Source organism: Uloborus diversus, unplaced genomic scaffold (genome assembly GCF_026930045.1).
Source record: "Uloborus diversus isolate 005 unplaced genomic scaffold, Udiv.v.3.1 scaffold_1176, whole genome shotgun sequence".
NCBI lineage: Eukaryota > Metazoa > Arthropoda > Arachnida > Araneae > Uloboridae > Uloborus > Uloborus diversus.
The window spans coordinates 31,797-50,759 of record NW_026557850.1 but is presented as its reverse complement, the minus strand read 5'-3'; the positions used below and the strand labels follow the sequence as shown (position 1 = coordinate 50,759).

Genomic DNA, 18,963 nt, shown 5'->3' with positions numbered 1-18,963 from the left:
TAACATGGAAAAAAGGTACATTTACTAACGATCTGATGTGTGCATCACATGACTTCCTTTTACACCACTTTGATGTTATTTCCCCATTATTGCAATTTTAATGTGATTCAATAGTTAACTCTCTAAATATCACCAACAATGAACAAATAGAAACCAGATTTTAAAAAAAAATCGTCAAATTTGTCGCCAAGTTGGCGACACAACTTGGCAACCAAAAGACTGGCGATATATTGCCATGTGTCCACCAAATTATAACACCACTTGAGTTTGCATCAAAATTAACAATGATTTCCCCCAAAAAGGTACAAAAGACGTCTTTAGAAACAATCGAATGCAACCAAAATGGGAGGTGAACAACTAGACCCCACTAGGAGTCTACGTACCAAATTTCAACTTTCTAGGACATACCGTTCTTGAGTTATGCGACACACATATGCACATACATACAGACGTCATGAGAGTTCTCTTTGTAATTAACTCGGAAAATATCAAAATAGATATTTCGGGCGTCTGTACATTCTTAGGTATATATGCACGTGTGGTGGGGTCGAAAAAAAAACTTAACATTCATTTGGGGGTAAGCAAAATGGAAATTAAGGTCGATTTTTGAGTGAAATATTTTTCCTGAATACAAAACTTCCTTTTTTGTAAAAGGATGTAAAAAATGGATTCTCAGATTAAAAGACTCTTTAAATTTCTGTCAATAATGATAGAAATAAGTTTATTGGCAAAGAGGAAACCATAAATACTTTTTTGTTTAAAAAAAATTTAGACAGATTTTTTTAAAAACTGAATCCAATTCGGGTCTTTCTTTGCACTTTTCACGCCGATTGCTTATGTATTTATTTTTTGTCTAATGATTTCTTGCTGGTGATAGAATCTGTATGTAAGTACCTGGCATAGTATATGTTTTGTAAAATTTTAACAAGTAAGTTTTAGTAAAGCTTTAAAAAATGAATACGTAAGTAAATAAAAATGAAGCATCACAACATCGCGATGTAATGTTGGCGAAGCATCGCAATGTAGAAATTCCTACATCACCTAGCCCTACAATGCAATTAGTGCAGTTTGAACAAAATGGTTATTTTGGTTGACCACAAGAAATAGAAATTAGAAAGCATAATGTACAACTATCCGAATATTTGTGATCATTATCTGTATATTTTAAATTTATTATTAAGTGGATTCTATGATACATGTTTGATTAAATATCTTTTGATACTCAAGAACTGACCTTTTAATAAATAGTTTAACAAAAAACAATCTTACTTTATGAAGGTAAGATGGAAAAGCTGAAAAGACGTTTGGTACTGCTTTTTCTTTATACGGAGAAGAACAGGATTGCTACGATCGATCTGATCTTCAGCAAAGTGCATGCTGCATAGTAGACTCACTGATGAATGCTGCCAGTTTTCTCTTCTACATGCAGCAATCCAGGCATCTTTTACACCAAGTTTTTTGGGAAATTTGAAAGAATTTATAAATTTTAAGTATCTTAAGCAAAACTTATCTAAATGGTTATAGAAAAAAAAGCAATTACATATTCTAAATCAGCTTATCTCAACATTTATTGATCCGCAAACCCTGGCTTTTTTTTTTTTAAATCGTGCACTAGTTGTGGTTTCTTTTCTTGTATTTTATTTTTCTTTTAATTATTTTTTGCCAACAAACAACATTTGAGAACTTTTAAATTAATTTGTTATGTTATCAGTGAGGGGTCCCCCCCCCCCCCCGCTTTTTTCGTTTGAAAAAAACACGGAGATGATCATGAAACATTCGTGAACATTTTTCGAGAACAACTGAGGTTTTTTCTTTTTCACAAAATAATTATAAGAATAGAGTACAAGCAAGGAAAAAAAACTTGGGATTAAAGAACTGCTTTGAAAATGTTTTAATGTTAAGAACAGAATTAGTAAATATTGTTATAACTGTACATAAGTAATAAACATTACTACAAAGCACAGAAAACTACAAAAATTAATCACAAAATTCATAATAGACCTCATATGGGATATTATTATAATAAATATTGTTATGGTATGTTCTCTCTACCTTTTGTTTTAATCGTTTAACCGCCGAACTATTGACGGAAGATCAAATTTGAGTAATTTTTTGAAATTATGTTTATTTATGTCTAGTAAATACAGAAATAAAATAAAATTTCCAGAAAAAAAATGTTTACTATGCTTTTCAGTGTGTTCCATTTTTGGAAAATTGGCGCTTTGCATGAAGTTTTTTTTTCAGAGAATTTTTTTAAACTAAGAGGTTTTGAATGCGGTTTTTATCTTAGCATACTTTATTACGGAAAAAATAATATTTTAAATTGCATTTATGTACATACCAGAATTCAGAAAATCCAATACAGAAATATCTAATGCCCATGATATGAAAGGAAGCATTGCTGGTGAAGTCGTTTGTCGCAATGGAACCATTTTTTAGTGGTATTTTTTTTGCACACCGCACAACGTCCTTGGGATGCAGATGCAATATAATGTCCGTCAGACATTCTTGATTGTTTATGTAAATGACAACGAGGCCCTGGATGACTTTCCACTCGTACTTTTCTTCTTAGGAGGTGAGTTGTTATTTCTCTTCGGAACTCTAAATGCTTCATCTTGACTTCGTGTAACTCACAATGAAGTAACCAACTAGCTACAACTGAAATATTCAGAGCATTACTAAAAAGATTCCACCACCATTTTTTACTCCTCAAATGAGGTCTGTAGCTCCCTAAATGTTTATCCAAGACGTCCACACCTCCCATTCCTTCATTGTATCTCTTGAGAAGATGAGGTTGTGGCACATCTATTTTGCATTTCGGCGCATTTGAGTAACGTTTTACAGATGCAAGTGGCTCATGTGTATAACAATTAGATGCTACTGTAACCACTGCATTATCATTCCAGCTGCACATGTACACTGATCCATCAGATCGATAGTCAAAATTTCCTCGATCTTCTTTAGAAAGGGCTTTTTTGGATTTCAGTGGACAATGGCCAGTTCGGTTTTCACGAATTGTTCCTGTTGCTCGTACACATTTTTTTGATAGCTGAGAAATTTAGTCATTTGATGTAAAAAAGTTATCAAAGTATACTTCAAACTTCATGCTTAGACGTGTCAGTCAAAACTGATAATAGATCATTTACAACTCTGGATCCTACTTGCACATCAGGGGATCCTTCTTTTTTGCCTGAATAAATCTTCATGGAATATGGGTATCCACTTGAAAAGCACAGCATCCAAATTTTGAAGCCGAATCTTATTAGTTTTCCTCTAATAAACATTTTACATGAATGCCGACCGTAGTAAGGAACCATAGATTCATCTACGCTCAATTTTTCATGAAATACACCAAAGTCATGAAGGTTTTTACACAATTCTTCGTAAATAGGGTATACTTTTCCAAATTTGTCATTTTGTTTTAATTCATGGTTGTCCATCAAATGAAAGTTGTTTTTTATTTTTCGAAAACGATTTCGAGGCATAACTGTTGGTACAATTGGCACAGATGTATCTTCTGCACTGCTCCAATACATATCTTCAGAAGGAACGGAATGGTACCCACTCAATAGCAGCAAACCAAAAAATTGTAGGATTTCATCTCTGTCAACATCTATTGATTCTCCTTTTTGCAATGCATACAAATTTGTCATATTTGCTAAGTGTTCAACACACTGCAAAGGTAAAAAATTTAAAAAATAAATCAATTGGAGATAAATCCACTATATTTGGAAATGTGTGTCGAAGCAGTTCAATACCTTCTGACAAAATCAGTTTCTGAAAATTAGCTTTCTTCTCCCAAGTTAAATCCATTTTCATTCTTTTTCTACTTTTATTTCCTGATAATTCCAACTTTTTCTTTTTTTCCATTTTCATTCGCTTTTTACTTTTATTATCTAATGATTTCAGACTTTGTTCTTCCTCCGATTTTTTTGTTAAATTTTCACGAGAGTTGACGGAAAAAATGTCCACCTGTCCACATACATCAATTGGTGTAATAGGTTGTAACTCGTCTTCTAGAATGTCTTCTTCCTCAGTGATATTGCCTGGTTCATCAGGGGGTAATTGGCATATATCTACATCTGACAAATCCGAATCTGACAATGTCTCTAAATAAGCCACAGCTTGTTCTACAGTAAGAAATCTTGCAGACATTTTTTAACATTTATGAACAGTTGGTATGCATTAAACAGAATTTCGTTTCGCTCAAAAACAAAGCTAACGAATTATTGAACTGCATTTAAAATATGAAGAATAAACGATCACTAATATTATTTTTTATTATCACGTGACAATGCAGCTGTCCGAGCAGTTGTGGATTCGGAGCCATATAGTCAGTCAAACAGTACTGTTATTTTCTTTGCTAACGAAACATCATATCCTTTCAAAATATAAACTTACTTGGTTTTGCCAACATCTACATCAGAGTACATTCAAAATGAGAAGAAGAAAGAAACATATATTACGAAATATGAAATTTCCCCTTTGAAGTCGAACGATTTACTTCTTGGAAATTTGACTCCATAAAAGCGACAATGTTCCAAAATTAGAACATGCTATTTTGAAGGGGTACACCTTTTGGAAATACACATTTCTACAAGCATCATAAAATTACACATTCTTGGCACATTTCTACAAGCATCTTAAAATCATACATTGAAGTATTTTTCACAACTATAATAAATATCATCACATTTTCTGAAAAAGCCAATTTTTGGTAAATTTTATAAGAAAAAGTTGCAAAAAGCTAAAAAAAACACTCATCTTTGAAAAATCGCAATAAATAATTGAAAATATATAAACAATCAAGCAGGAAATCAAAAAATACTTTGAAATAAGACTAAACTGTGTTAAAAAAAACTTGTTTAACATTATTTCTTGGGAAAATTTTCAGTTAAATATGATGTTCCGTTTTAGGAACATTGGCGGGTAAACGGTTAAGGAGAATTTTTTTGAAGTAGACAAGCAAAAATCGCTGAGGACCAGCTGGATTTTTCTGTAAACCAGTGCTGGTCAGCTGGTTAAGAATCGCAGTTCTAAACTATTCACTTTATTGTTACTAAATTAAGAAATGCTTTTCTAAAACATGAGGATGCCAAGTAGCAGTTTTAATAGTGAAAATCATAAATTTGAAAAGATTGTAGCAGTTCTTTCAACAGTTGCAATATAAGTAATTAAATAAATAAAAGTTAATAATTAAATAAAATAAATGAAAAAAAGTATTCTGAAAATTCCAACAAAAACAAAGCATGCATTAAAAATTTCATATTATAAAACATATTATAAAAAGTAATTTTCTGATCAAATTGAATTTTATGCATTTCACTTAGATTTATTTTAGCGAATTTTTTTAAATGAAAAAACACGATATAAAATTCAAAAAATATGTCAATGCAAAAAAAAAAAAAAAAGTCATATTTATGTACGTTATTAGTGCTTTATACAAATCTAAGACACAAATACTGCTAAAATCGGAAGCTCCTATAGCATTGTCATTTGTGCATTTTTCAGCAGCACAGGAATATTAACAACAATGTACTAGGATCACTAAACACTGTAATTGTAATAAATTTGCTACAAGTTTGTGGTACAGCAAAAAATTATATAAGAATATGAAGCTAAGTAATAATTTCAAGAGCATTTCAGCCACATATCTTTGTTGGTATGTGAAATCAATCAAAAGGTTTCAACAAGTATTAAAACAAAAATTGGAAACTTACTTATGGAAAGATATTCCTGGAATCTTCTTTCCCGGTCTGTTTGTACATCCGTACGCACAATGCAAGAAGGCATATTAATTAAATGAGCAGAAATAATTCACTATTAAACACAGCATTCTAGGCAAAATAGCACTGATAAAGCCTTTTAAAGTCGAATGTTTTTGGTAGACTTCCTCTGGTAAAAGATCAAAAATAATTGCAGTACATTTCAACTCAACCAACTTATTTTACTGTTTTTCTTTAAAACACCAGTCTTACTTTTATGTAGTTAACTGCAATGTTTTTTATTTAGTATTTCAATTTCTTTACAAAAATTAAAAAATCAAATGACAAATATCTCATTCTTTGGCAAGTTTTTATTGCTGTATCATCTTTAATAACAACATTTGCAGCTCTTTGCATCAACTCCTGTGCTACAGATCCTTGTGTCGGGTATCCATCCACATTCTGCAAAAACGAAAATATACTACTCGTTTTTACATTATTATTTGTACATATGGATTGGAGCATGTTGCCTTTAAGATCATAACATACTCCAAAAAAAAGAACATCTAATCTCAATAGCCCATGTCTGAAAAGGAAAGCAAGATATAGGATAGGTTATGGAACAGTATGCAGTTTTATTATAGTATAGCTATTATAATTCTATGTTTTATAACCTCTACATTACAAATTTTCATCTTTTTACGGAGTAACTTTGGGAATGAGAAATTTTCAATGTTAAGAAGAAGCAAGTTTACAGCTATCTTTTGGCTTTGGTTGACAAAAACCTAACTATACAAAATGTTTATATAATATTTGTTTCACTATCTGTTTGTTTAGTAACATTTAAAAGCAGTTTGAAATAACATCTGTAATCTTGAGTTTTACCAATTAAGTAGAATGTATTGTTCTTAATGACATGCTAAATATAATATTCCAGGATTGATATAAACTCATTTCCCTTGTTGTTTCTAATGTTTTTTGATTTGTGTAAAGAACTGTTGTACAGAACGCCCTCTTGTGGGAGAAACACTTTGCCAGAATGAGAAAGCGCGAGAGAGAGACGGGAGTCGGATGCTTGAGCGAGTAGTGTTCCAGACGGGAACTCTGTATAGAACATTATGTTATGGTTCCAGATGGGAACATTCAGTGTTAACTTTTGTGGTTTTGTGTTTGAGTGTGTTTGTACTTGTATTTGAATTAAGTGTGAAATTAAATGTGAGTGTCGTCAAAGAGAAGGACTTGTCTTTTTTGTGTAAGCAACGAGAGTTGGAAGATCTATATTTACATGGGGGCCCGTCCCGGATCGAATTAGGATGGAATTAGTATAGAATTCGGATATAGTTCCGGAAAGTCTCAAGAAGTGGCCGTGAGTACTTTTTACTGATTTATTTTTACTGTGTGTATCCAAGTTCTGTAATTTTGAAATATGGCGTACCTAGCCAGAGTTAGAAAAAATGATCTTCTTACTCTAGTTCACGAGCTTGGGCTGACAGTATGTCAAAACCCTAAAGTAGCAGATCTAAAATAATAACGAGTGATAAAGAATATGATGAAGAGTTTACTAGAGCTATTCTCGATCGAATACAGGATGAAAAAGAAGAAAAAGCAAAATTGGAACTCGAGGATAGGGAATATGAATTAAAGAGATTAGAATTAGAATCTAAACAGCTTACAAGTTTAACACCGTCACCTCAAATCGACATTTCTAAGCTTATGTCTCGTTTCGATAAAAACAGTGACTTGAGCATTTATTTTTCATTATTTGAAAAACAAATAAGTCAATTGGACATTCCAAAAGACAATTGGGTAGTTTACATTTTAGGCCTTCTACCATTAGACATTGCTAATTTAGTAGCGCGAGAACCGGACCCACAAGCCAGCGATTATGAATATGTTAAAAAGATCTTATTAAAGCGATTTAAACTTTCACCAGAGCAATTTAGGCAGAATTTCTTCACTCATAAAAAAGAAGCAAATGCGTCTTGGCGTGATTATGCTTACGAATTGAACAACTTTCTTGAAGAATGGATTAAGGGATTAGACATCGACAACTTTGAAGAATTAAAAGATCTTTTTGTTGTTGATCAAATTAAGAGAAGAATTCCGTTTGAAACTAGAAATCATTTTGTTGAGGAATTGCCAAAATTAAATAAAGTAACCGATTTAGTAAGTAAACTAGATGAGTATGAGACTGCAAGATTTCACCTTAAAAAACCGACTTCAACAGATCCAAAATCCTATGAAATTCAAAATAATTTGAAATATGAAGGTAAACTCAAACCATCGTCAGCTCGTTCGCAAGCAAGCTCTTCAAACCAGCACATCAAATGTTTTGGTTGCAATGCTATGGGTCACAAAATTGCTCAGTATCCTAACAAAGCAAGGGGAATTAAGTGCCAAAAATGCAATTTTTGACACCGGATCAGACTTGTCAATTGCCAAATCCGATTTTTATGAGCATCTCGGATATTGTTGTTGATAATTTTAAAATTCATGTGAAACTGTTTGTTCTTAAGAATCTTTGTTGTGATATTTTAATTGGAATGGATGTAATTAGCAAACTTAATATTTCATTGTTGGGGTCTACTTTAAAGGTTCTAGGATTGCGAGAAAATTATCCAGTTAATCTTTTTTCCATCAATGTATCCATGTCAAATCAGCTAGCAGAAAAAAGGGATCAAAGCGAAATGACCTTGGCAGGGAGAAGAAATGATCCGCTCATTTCAGTTGAAGAGGGCATAATTAATTCAAAAGCCGAAGTGCAAGGTCAAAGTTTTGTAGCTGAACCCAAGGAGGGAAAAAGGAGAAACCCAAGTGAATCTTTAGTAGTGGGTGTAGAAGATATTGAAATAAATGATAGTAAATCACAAAATGATTGCGTCAACGTTTTAGCTACACTTGTTAACGGGATAAATATTCATGAATTAGATTTGACTCATATTGCTAATACACAGTTGAGAGCAGAGGTCTTAGAATTAATTAAGTGTTATAAACCACTCAAGATAAAGAATTCCGAAGTGAAAATGAATATAATTTTGACAGACGATAAACCTGTTAATTTATCTCCCGGAACAAAAAATTGTTGATGATCAGATTGAGGAATGGTTATGAAATGGAGTCATAAAACATAGTTCTTCAAACTATAGCGCCGTTGGTATTATGTCGTAAAAAAGACTTATCATACAGACTATGCATTGATTACTGTGACAACAAAGCTTGTCACAATTTTCACAAGAAATGGATTTTACACCATAAATCAAATAACGCCACGCACCCAACCTAGATGGCAGCACGGGAAGGATGCTTCAAGAGAAAACCAGTTTCTCTCCCTAACTGAAGAGAGAGATTTTTTTATTACCTTTGGCTGGCGTCTCCCGCTAGGATGGCGGGAAAGATTCTAGGATGGCGGGAAAGATTCAGATTCGAGAGGAGGCCTGGAGAAGAAGGAAAAAGAAATCCTCCGCTATGATTATTGTTTAACAAATAACTTTATTTTTTAACTTAAGTCATCATTATTTAACCAAGGAAAAGAATAAGGAAAACGGGCATCTGATACTCTTCGAAGGAGCTGAAAGCTTGACTCTGTGGAAGATGAACTCCGATCCCAACGGAATGAAACCTGCAAGCTACAGGCCCTGGTGGGCAACCCCCTGTTTGTTTTATTAAAGATGAATATCTAACCTCAAGGAGCCGGCAGCCCTTCCTGCGCCCGGAGCCCTCATCTGGAAGAACATTCCAAAATCCGCTCATCTACGACGGGAGACGCCAGCCAAAGGTAATAAAAAAATCTCTCTCTTCAGTTAGGGAGAGAAACTGGTTTTCTCTTGAAGCATCCTTCCCGTGCTGCCATCTAGGTTGGGTGCGTGGCGTTATTTGATTTATGGTGTAAAATCCATTTCTTGTGAAAATTGTGACAAGCTTTGTTGTCACAATTACCAACAGTTAAACAAAAAAATTATAAAGGATAAATTTCCGTTGCCTTTGATTGAAGATGTCTTGGATCATCTTGAAAAAGCTAAAGTATTTACAACGTTAGATTTAAAGAATGGGTTTTTCCATGTTGACATTGACCAGAAAAGTACCAAATACACTGCCTTCGTGACAACAAAGGGTCAATACGAATTTTTGAAGGCTCCATTTGGTCTTTCCGTATCGCCGAATGTGTTCCAAAGATATATTTTTGATATATTCAGAGATTTAATGCGCGACAACACAGTCATTATTTATATGGATGATTTAATTATTCCATCAGAAAATGAAATAGAGGGACTTATTAAATTGAAACGAGTTCTTAAAATAGCTTCCGAGTATGGAGTAGAGTTCAATTTCCGAAAATCTCAGATTTTAAAGAAAAGAATTGAATTTCTCGGCTACATAATAGAAAACAACACAATTCAACCATCTCCGACGAAAATACATGCAGTTCAAAAATTTCCTCGACCAAAAACATTGAAGCAAGTTCAAAGCTTTTTAGGCCTTACAGGATACTTTAGGAAATTTATTCCGCATTACGCGCAGATAGCCAAGCCCCAAGCGATCTTCTGGGAGGTAACAAACCCTTCAAATTTAATTGTGAACAAGAAGAATCATTTGTTAAACTTAAGGAAATGTTGATGCAGAAGCCAGTTTTACATATTTTTACCCAAGGAGCCCTTATAGAATTACACACGGACGCTAGTAGTCATGGGTTTGGAGCAATTTTATTACAACAATCGGAAGAAGGACAATTTCACCCAATTTATTACTTCAGTAAGAAAACATCACCCGCACAAGAAAAGTATTGCAGTTATGAATTGGAGACCCTCGTAGTAATAGAAGCTCTTAAAAAGTTTAGACACTATCTACTGGGATCAAGATTCAAAATAATTACATATTGTAGTGCTTTTCAAAAGACATTGGACAAGAAGGATCTTACCCCAAAAATAGCACGATGGGTAATTTTCTTACAAGAATTTGATTTCGAAATTAAACATAGGGAGGGTGAACGAATGAAGCATGTTGATGCTTTAAGCCGTAATGTTGCTTGCGTAGTAACGCGTTCGCAAGATGCAATTACAACACAGATTACAGCCGCTCAAGAACTTGATGACTACGTTAAAACGCTTAAAACACTAACTGAACAAAACGGAGAACAAAACGGTCATTTTCTTAAAAATAGTGTAGTGTATAAATACGAAAACGGTAGAGAATTGTTAGTTATACCTGAAGCTATGAAATTGCAAATTATACAAAACATACACAATCAAGGACACTTTTCCGCATCGAAAACTGAGGAGGTACTTAAGCAAGACTTTTATATTCCTAATGCACGAAAATTAGTAGAGACTGTAGTAGCTAATTGTGTAAGCTGGTATCTTATGCAATAAGAAGCGAGGAAAAGGGGAAGGAATGCTAAACCCAATCCCTAAGAATAATGTTCCCTTAAACACTTATCACTGTGATTTTATAGGACTTCTTCCGTCCACAAACAAACGGTACCAGCATATTTTTACAGTGGTAGATGCGTTCACAAAATTTGTATGGTTTTATCCAGTAAAATTCACATTGTCTCAAGATGCTATTGAAAAACTGCAGTTACAGAAAAATGTATTCGGTAGTCCATCGCGGATAATATCTGATAAAGGTCCAGCTTTTACATCTCAGATGTTTGAAGATTATTGTACTGATGAAGGTATAGAGCATGTTAAAATAACGACAGGAATTCCTCGTGGGAACGGACAGATTGAAAGAATTCACGCAATATTAATTCCAGTTCTTTCAAAACTTTTTCTCGATAACCCGCAGCACTAGTACAAACACGTAGCTACAGTTCAGAGAATCATTAACAGTAGCACAACCAAGAGTACTAAGTTTACACCATTCGAACTTTTAACCAGAGTAAAGATGAAAAATAAAGAAGATGTGAGAATTCAGAAGTTGTTAGAAGATGAAACTGTTAAATGTGTTATGGCAGACAGAGAAAAACTACGAGAAGAAGCTAAGAACAATATCTTGAAAATACAGCAAGAAAACTGCCGTCAGTTTAATCGAAAGAGGAAAAAACCTCGCGAGTATAAAACAGATGACCTAGTAGCCATCCAGCGCACTCAATTTGGTCCTAGATTGAAACTGAAAATGAAATTTTTCGGACCGTATCGTGTGACAGCAGTGAAGCCTCATGATCGCTATGATGTCGTGAAGATTGGACACCACGACGGACCAAACAAAACTAGTACAGCAGCTGACCACATGAAACCCTGGTCTACAAATATCCTTTAATGTCATGTTTAATTTGTTTTTTCTTATCTTTTCAGTTTTTCTTTTAAATAGATGTTCTGTAGATGTGATGCTGACGAGGACGCCAGTATTGCAGGATGCCCGATGCTGTGAACTTTCATTTTGCAGTGTTGTTTTTTGATTTGTGTAAAGAACTGTTGTACAGAGCGCCCTCTTGTGGGAGAAACACTTTGCCAGAATGAGAAAGCGCGAGAGAGAGACGGGAGTCGGATGCTTGAGCGAGTAGTGTTCCAGACGGGAACTCTGTATAGAACATTATGTTATGGTTCCAGATGGGAACATTCAGTGTTAACTTTTGTGTTTTTGTGTTTGAGTGTGTTTGTACTTGTATTTGAATTAAGTGTGAAATTAAATGTGAGTGTCGTCAAAGAGAAGGACTTGTCTTTTTTGTGTAAGCAACGAGAGTTGGAAGATCTATATTTACATATATGAGAATAGTAGGGTAACATTGGTACAAAATCAAGTTTCCTACTGTTTTTGATAGGGATAAAGCACTGTTCCAATGTTACCCCAATCAATGGGGTAAGATTGGGACAAATTATTATTATTATTTTCATCAAATACCATAGCAACTAGAGTTATTCTTTTGCCATATCTAGTAAGAGGAATACTCATCTGACATATTAACGCATTTTAAGCCTCTTTATTTTGAAAATAAAGGTGGGAAAAGAGTAAAACTTTGAAAAGTGTCTCAAAGTTACCAAATCTTAATGTATTATGAAATGTACTGTAGTAGCAGTAGACAAACAGATAATTTAAAACTAACAAGCTGGTGAGAGCTGAATTTCAATCTTGGTTACAAAAAGTTCCCTAGTTGTCAGTATGGACCAAAGGTCTCTTTCTTATACTGCTGTGGGAAGGTGAAGGGAAATGAGTTTTTAAAATATACAAACATGCCATTTTTGATTTCGCTAAAAATTTTACAGTGGTTTCTTTGGATGACTTTAAAAGTTTTTTTTCTTTTCTTCCAAAAAAATTTTTGTGACCCACAAAAATACCGAAAGTCGGTCCTGACTTAAGGTTTTTCTCAAACCGACATTTTTTAATATTTAATTATCTCCGCACATTGAGCATCAGCAAAAGTAATCTTTGTGATTACAACATGATATTTAGGTCCTCAAATGAAATATATTGTAAATTTTATGGCTGATCTTCAGTGGAATCTGGCAGGGATGGCGAAACTGTGCAGAAGTAAGTGAAAATGTCATGTTTGAGGCCTCTTGGTTCCAAGCACTGAGGTCCAATCATAGTTTCTGGGCGCAATTTGTGTAATAATATATATAAATTATTAAGTAGCTCATTAAATACATGGTTAAGGCTCACTGCTGCAAAAAATAGCAGTTTTGTCATCAAAATATGATAAAGTGTACTTTTAGAGGCCTGTATCTCAGTGCAGAGGGTCAGTATAGAACTTGACACCTGCATTTCAAACTAGAGTGTATGTTTTTTCCCAAACAAGTAACAGAACTATGGGCAATGGTCTTGCAGGTTCATAAAATGCTCATCAAGATGAGGAAACTGCACACGAGTTAACGACGCATCCAGTTAGTTGTACTCTAGGTATATGCTTTGTCTTGCATTTTTTTACTGTCCCACTAGTTAGTTAGGCAACCATACCCTTGTTTTATAATGCCAATTATTGCTTTTATCATAAGTAATAAAATATGACTTAGTAATTGTTTGCTATCATGGTAGTTAAGTGCAGAGAAAACAGTTTTTGTCACTACAGCCTAAAATGGAAAAAAATAAGTCATTATCAAATGCAAAAGCTATCTTAACTAAAATATTTAAAAATATACCTAAAACACCTTCAAAAAAGCATTACAAATTTCTTGTTTTTACCACTATAATAACCTTTTTTTTACTTTGCTTCCAGTTATAATGTTATAAAGTATGCGAGTAAGCATAATCAGTCTACTTGCAAGTTTATAACTCTTTTAAAAGTCTATACTCTTTTTTGATCATAAAATTATGAACGATATTCGAAATGATGAGCGATTTCTGGTACAAATTGTATAAAATAAATCTAATCAACTACTTATACAACTACTTTTGAAATGAAATATAATGTGAAAAATACAAATTTGCATGAACCTTGTGCATTCTGTTATACCCCTTTCAAATTAAATCTCAATAATCACCATAGTGCCAACCCTGAGCGAAAGTTTAAACGCGGATATGTTGATTGAATTGAAAACTGAAAAGTACATTTGTTTCGAAATGCGTATTGTGTTCTTGAAAAGAATTTGCCCATAGTTCTGTCACTTGTTTGTGAAAATACATACTCTAGTTTGAAATGCAGGTATCCAGTTCTACACTGACCATCAGTGCACTGAGATAAAGGCTTATGAAAACTGCACTTTTTTAGCATTTTTGATACAAAAACTGCCAATTTTTGCCAGCGTAGAGCGTGAGCCATGCAACTAATGAGGGTATTGAATAATTTATATATATTATTACACAAATTACTTACAAAAACCATGGTTGAGCATCAATGCTGGGAACCAGACGGCCTCAAACATGGCACTTTTTATTTTTTTTTTTTTTTTTTTTTGACAAAGTTTGCCGACCCCTGAAAGGCTGTACTGAAGCTCAACCACAAAATTTACGGTACATTTCAATTGAGGTAATAAATTTTATTTTGTCAACACAAGATTTTTTTTTTGGCTGATGCTCAATACACAGAAATAATTGAATTTTTAAAACGATTTGGAAAAACCTCTACGTCGGGCTCCACTTTATAAAGGTTTACAGGTCCCCCAAATTTTTTTTTGGACGAAAAGGAAAATATGTTTTCTAAAATCTTTAAAAGAATCTAGCATAAAAGGTGAAACTGGCAACTGAAGAAGAGTGGCCAGATCAACAGGTTTTTACTGTAAAATTATTTTTAACTTGAATACTGAGCATTTTATGAACATTTGAACAATTTGAAACTTTGATGAAAAATAGAAAGACACAGAAAATTAAAAACACTACATTAAAATGTTTTTTTTTGGGGGGGGGGGGAGATTAATTGCCTCATAGCACAGCATTGGAAAAAAACATCCCTTTCATCTCACTGTTTCAGTCTGCCCAATGTCATGTGATGAAGTCAAGTCATGATCCCAAATTTACATGGAGCAAATTTGTCAAGCTGTCCAGATGCATATATGTCAAGGTGACCTATGTTGTTGAGATCAAGCATTGAGCTTTCTAAAAAACTGAAGATTTATTTTTTGTATCAAATTTTAGTGTAATCGAATGTATTCAAAATAATGTCTGTTACTGTTCATGAAAATTTTCCAAACAATTGCATGCAAATAAGTGTAAAACTCCCAATAGGCAGAGCTAAAAGAGAACTAACAAGCAGATACCAAACAGCTTGTTATGACATTAAGAGACTGCAGCTTGCACAAAAACTTTTTAAACGGTAATGATAACAAATCATTTAATTTGCGCAGTCATTATTCAAAAAAATCATCAATCAAGTCAAATTAAAAAATCATTTAATATACGCAGGTTTTATTTTACTATTATAAGGACAATACAAACGAGAAGAAAAGATATTTCTACTCTTGTATTTCTAAAAAAAGGTTGCGTTAACATCATTCAGTCAATATAATTTCGGCCATACACATATCCATCCAGTTTAAATCTGGAATTGGATATTAAAGCAAAAGAAAACTTGATTCTTTGACTCAGAAGTTTTACAAGGCATGGCCAAAGTTGCCTCCAATGAAAACTTAATCACTTATAAGATCAATGGTGTTTTTTCCTACGTATTTTTACATAGTAGAAATGAAAAATATGAAACGTTTTTGTTTTCAGAGATATTTTCTAATCTTAAGAGAAAATTCTACAATAGTAAATGTTTTTCATTTCATTGTAGCAATTTGTTCTAACTTGGCACAAAGATATCCGTCCTATGAAGAGAGGTTTATGTTTTGATGTTTCTAGTTCAGTAAAGCATGCTCCAGTAGTATTATGGAATTGCCATGGAATGCAAGGCAACCAGCTATGGAAATATGATCTGGTAATTCTCAGTTACTTTTGCAATTTTACAATAAAATTATACTGTGCATATATATACCGGGTGATAAGAAACTGAGTATACATTTAAAAAATTAATAATGCACGGAATAATGTACAGTAAACTCCTGATTATCAGTGGAATTGGATGGTTCAAATGCCGCGAATAATAAAAATTGCGAATAAACCTCAAAAAGGCTAAAATGAGGGACAAATATGGTAAAAGTTGTCTCTTCTCAAAAACTTAACTGTGTATATATTGATGCATAATACTGTCTTCAAATAGTGAAAATTTGTAAAGCACGGTAAAAATGTTTTGTATTTTTGCACAACAGAACTTAATATCAATAAAGAAAAAGTGTATGTACAATGAAGTGCAATAAATAAATAAAACAAAAACAACTGAGTTAATTTACAATTTTTTGCAAAGAGACAGTCATTGGTATTTGCTTTTTGCTGTTCCTGATTGTTAAATAACTCGCAGATAATACGCTCACAGAAAATCGGGAGCTTATAATGTGTAGATAGGATAAAATTGAAACAAATGCTTGAAATAACATGGGGTTTTCATGTAAAAGGAAAAAAAATATATGTTAAGACATTACAGTTGGATTTTATCTTTTAACATCCCTACTAATGTCTGTTGATCACAGTTAACTTCAGGTTTCCCAAGAGCCAATAATCACATAGAGTAAGATTTGGAGATCAGTCCGGCCAAGAGCATGATGTAAGAGCTAGCTTGGCATGCAGTCATCATGAAGGGAAGTGAGGAAGAGATCTTTTGCAAATCTATCAGTACCGAGTGTGTCGTTATCCTGCATTAAAATCCTGTGATTTTTTTTTCGTGGCGACAATAAAACCCCACATCATTTCAAGCATGTTTGTTAATTTTTACTTATCTACTACAATGTTATACCTTCGTAAATATCAATGATACTTCCTCGAAAGTATGTGCAATAATTATACATAGTAAGCTAACTAATTCCTAAAATTTAAACCTTATTCTCAGCTATTTAGGATGAATGATGATTGAAAAACATTTTTGTTTTCCTCTATTTGTTACTGATTCCCGAAACGCAAAGGTGATATAACTTTTATTGGAAAATGACAGCTGGAGCGTATCTTCTATGTGACAAAAGTTACAAAGCAATTGGTCTCTTATTTCTTGAGAGATCCTTAAAAATGTGAATTTTTAAAAGTGTCCCAATACTTTTGGTCATATAGTATATATATACTGTATTACCCTGCATTATCTGGCATGCCGGAAAAAAAGCAAGCTTGACCAGCATGCCAGAAAATTCAAATTTTCCGGCATGCCGGATAATTCAAGGTTTATTTTTCAACAAAACAAAAGTAAATTTCCCCAATCAGTTCTAATCAAAAAGCAAACCACTGTAAGGGGGAAAAAAATCCCGAAAGTAACTTTCTTTTTTAAAAAAAATGTGTATTGCATATAATACGTGCTTGTTACTTATAGTAGGTCATTATTAATTGATTTGATTATATTCCAATATAGTAATCAACTCAGAAGCAATCATTGTTATTGCAATTTGTTCATAATTATTTTAAATAAATTATTTTAGATTCCTTTCAGAGAGGTAAGATTAATTTTTATTTATTGAATTAGTTGAGCCGAAGTCTTTAGCATTGGTTTAGCGGCGGTAACTTACTGCTTAAATGTTTGCTTACTTAGTTTTAATTTAGTCTTATAAAATTATTCGTTATTAAATAATGCATTTCTCGTTAATATAACAAATGACATTGTTGTTAAATAATTTTACAAATTAAACTGTTTATTAATACTAATGAGATATGTATAGAACTTTAATTCATTTTTAAGCTGAACATATTTTTTATAGTATTAATTTTTTTTCCTGACCGCGATTTTTCTCGGCATTCCAAAAAGGAGCAGGCAAGTGTTATTGAAAATCTGGTGACCCCCAAATTTTGCGGCATGCTGGATAATGCGGGGTACTATGGTATATACACACAGTCTGACCTTCATATAAAGTTCTCCTGCATATAAGGTCACTTTTCACGAGTCCCTGCTCATTGAATCCGAATTCTATGTTATAAAGAGTTGGATATATGGTCTTAATACTATAATGGTTTATAAAATTATTTTTGTCTGATTTTTTTTTTTTTTTTGAGTAGTTTAGTGCTACAGGGATAAAATTCCAAGAAATTTGAACAGTATGTAATCATTCATAGGCATTTCTCCTACTAAACTAGTATAAAGTGCAGATAATTCAGTTAAAGTGAGTAAAATGACAGACACTGAAAAGTAGTGATGACACGAGCACATTGTCATGATATATTTTTTCTCCCAGCCATGAAAGAGCTCAAGAAATTTTTCAGAAAATTCTTAGACAACATTCTAAGACAAGTTAAAGAAAAATTGTGACAGTTCTGTATTATGGATTATTTTAAGTATGGTAAGTTGTACAGCTTCAATCAGAATTGGAAAATGTTTAAAATTATTAATTTTTCATGAAGTCGAATAATTTCAATTGGTTACTTAATCAAATTAAAAATTATAATCTATTAACATTCTACATCAAACACTGAATATTTCTAATGATATAATACTATTTAAATTTGTTTAAGAAACAACTGATGAAATTCAAATTGAACTTAACATAAATCCTAAATTATGGTTAAAATTAACTCCAAGATCAGAAAAAGTCCAATTGTTAAAATTAATTTCAGTCAAACAATGATCTTCATAATTAATTCTTGTACCAAATGTTATGCAATAAAATTAATGAGAAGGATTAATTTTTAACTATTTTCTTCCAGGTACAGCAAAACTTGGTTCATTTAATTACAGATAATTGTTTAGATTGTGACATTATTACTCAAGAAATTTTTATGGACACATGTGAGCGAAGCAAAAAGACTCAAAAGTGGAAATTTGATGCTATTAATGTAACTGCTGTGCTAAATTGGTGAAATTGCCACTTGAGGCATTTGT

General features: G+C 32.8%; 1 protein-coding gene across 2 annotated transcripts in view; it reads right to left on the bottom strand.

Moving 5' to 3' along the window:
• Positions 1-6,007: 6,007 nt before the first annotated feature.
• The window catches only part of LOC129232345 (ubiquinone biosynthesis protein COQ4 homolog, mitochondrial-like), a 28,274-nt gene continuing 15,318 nt past the window's right edge, over positions 6,008-18,963 (bottom strand). The window contains exon 7 of one of the 2 annotated variants that reach the window (XM_054866495.1): positions 6,008-6,291. The gene's annotated coding sequence lies outside the window, so the exon portion shown is untranslated. The remainder of the gene's footprint in view (positions 6,292-18,963) is intronic. The other variant, XM_054866497.1, reaches the window with a different exon arrangement.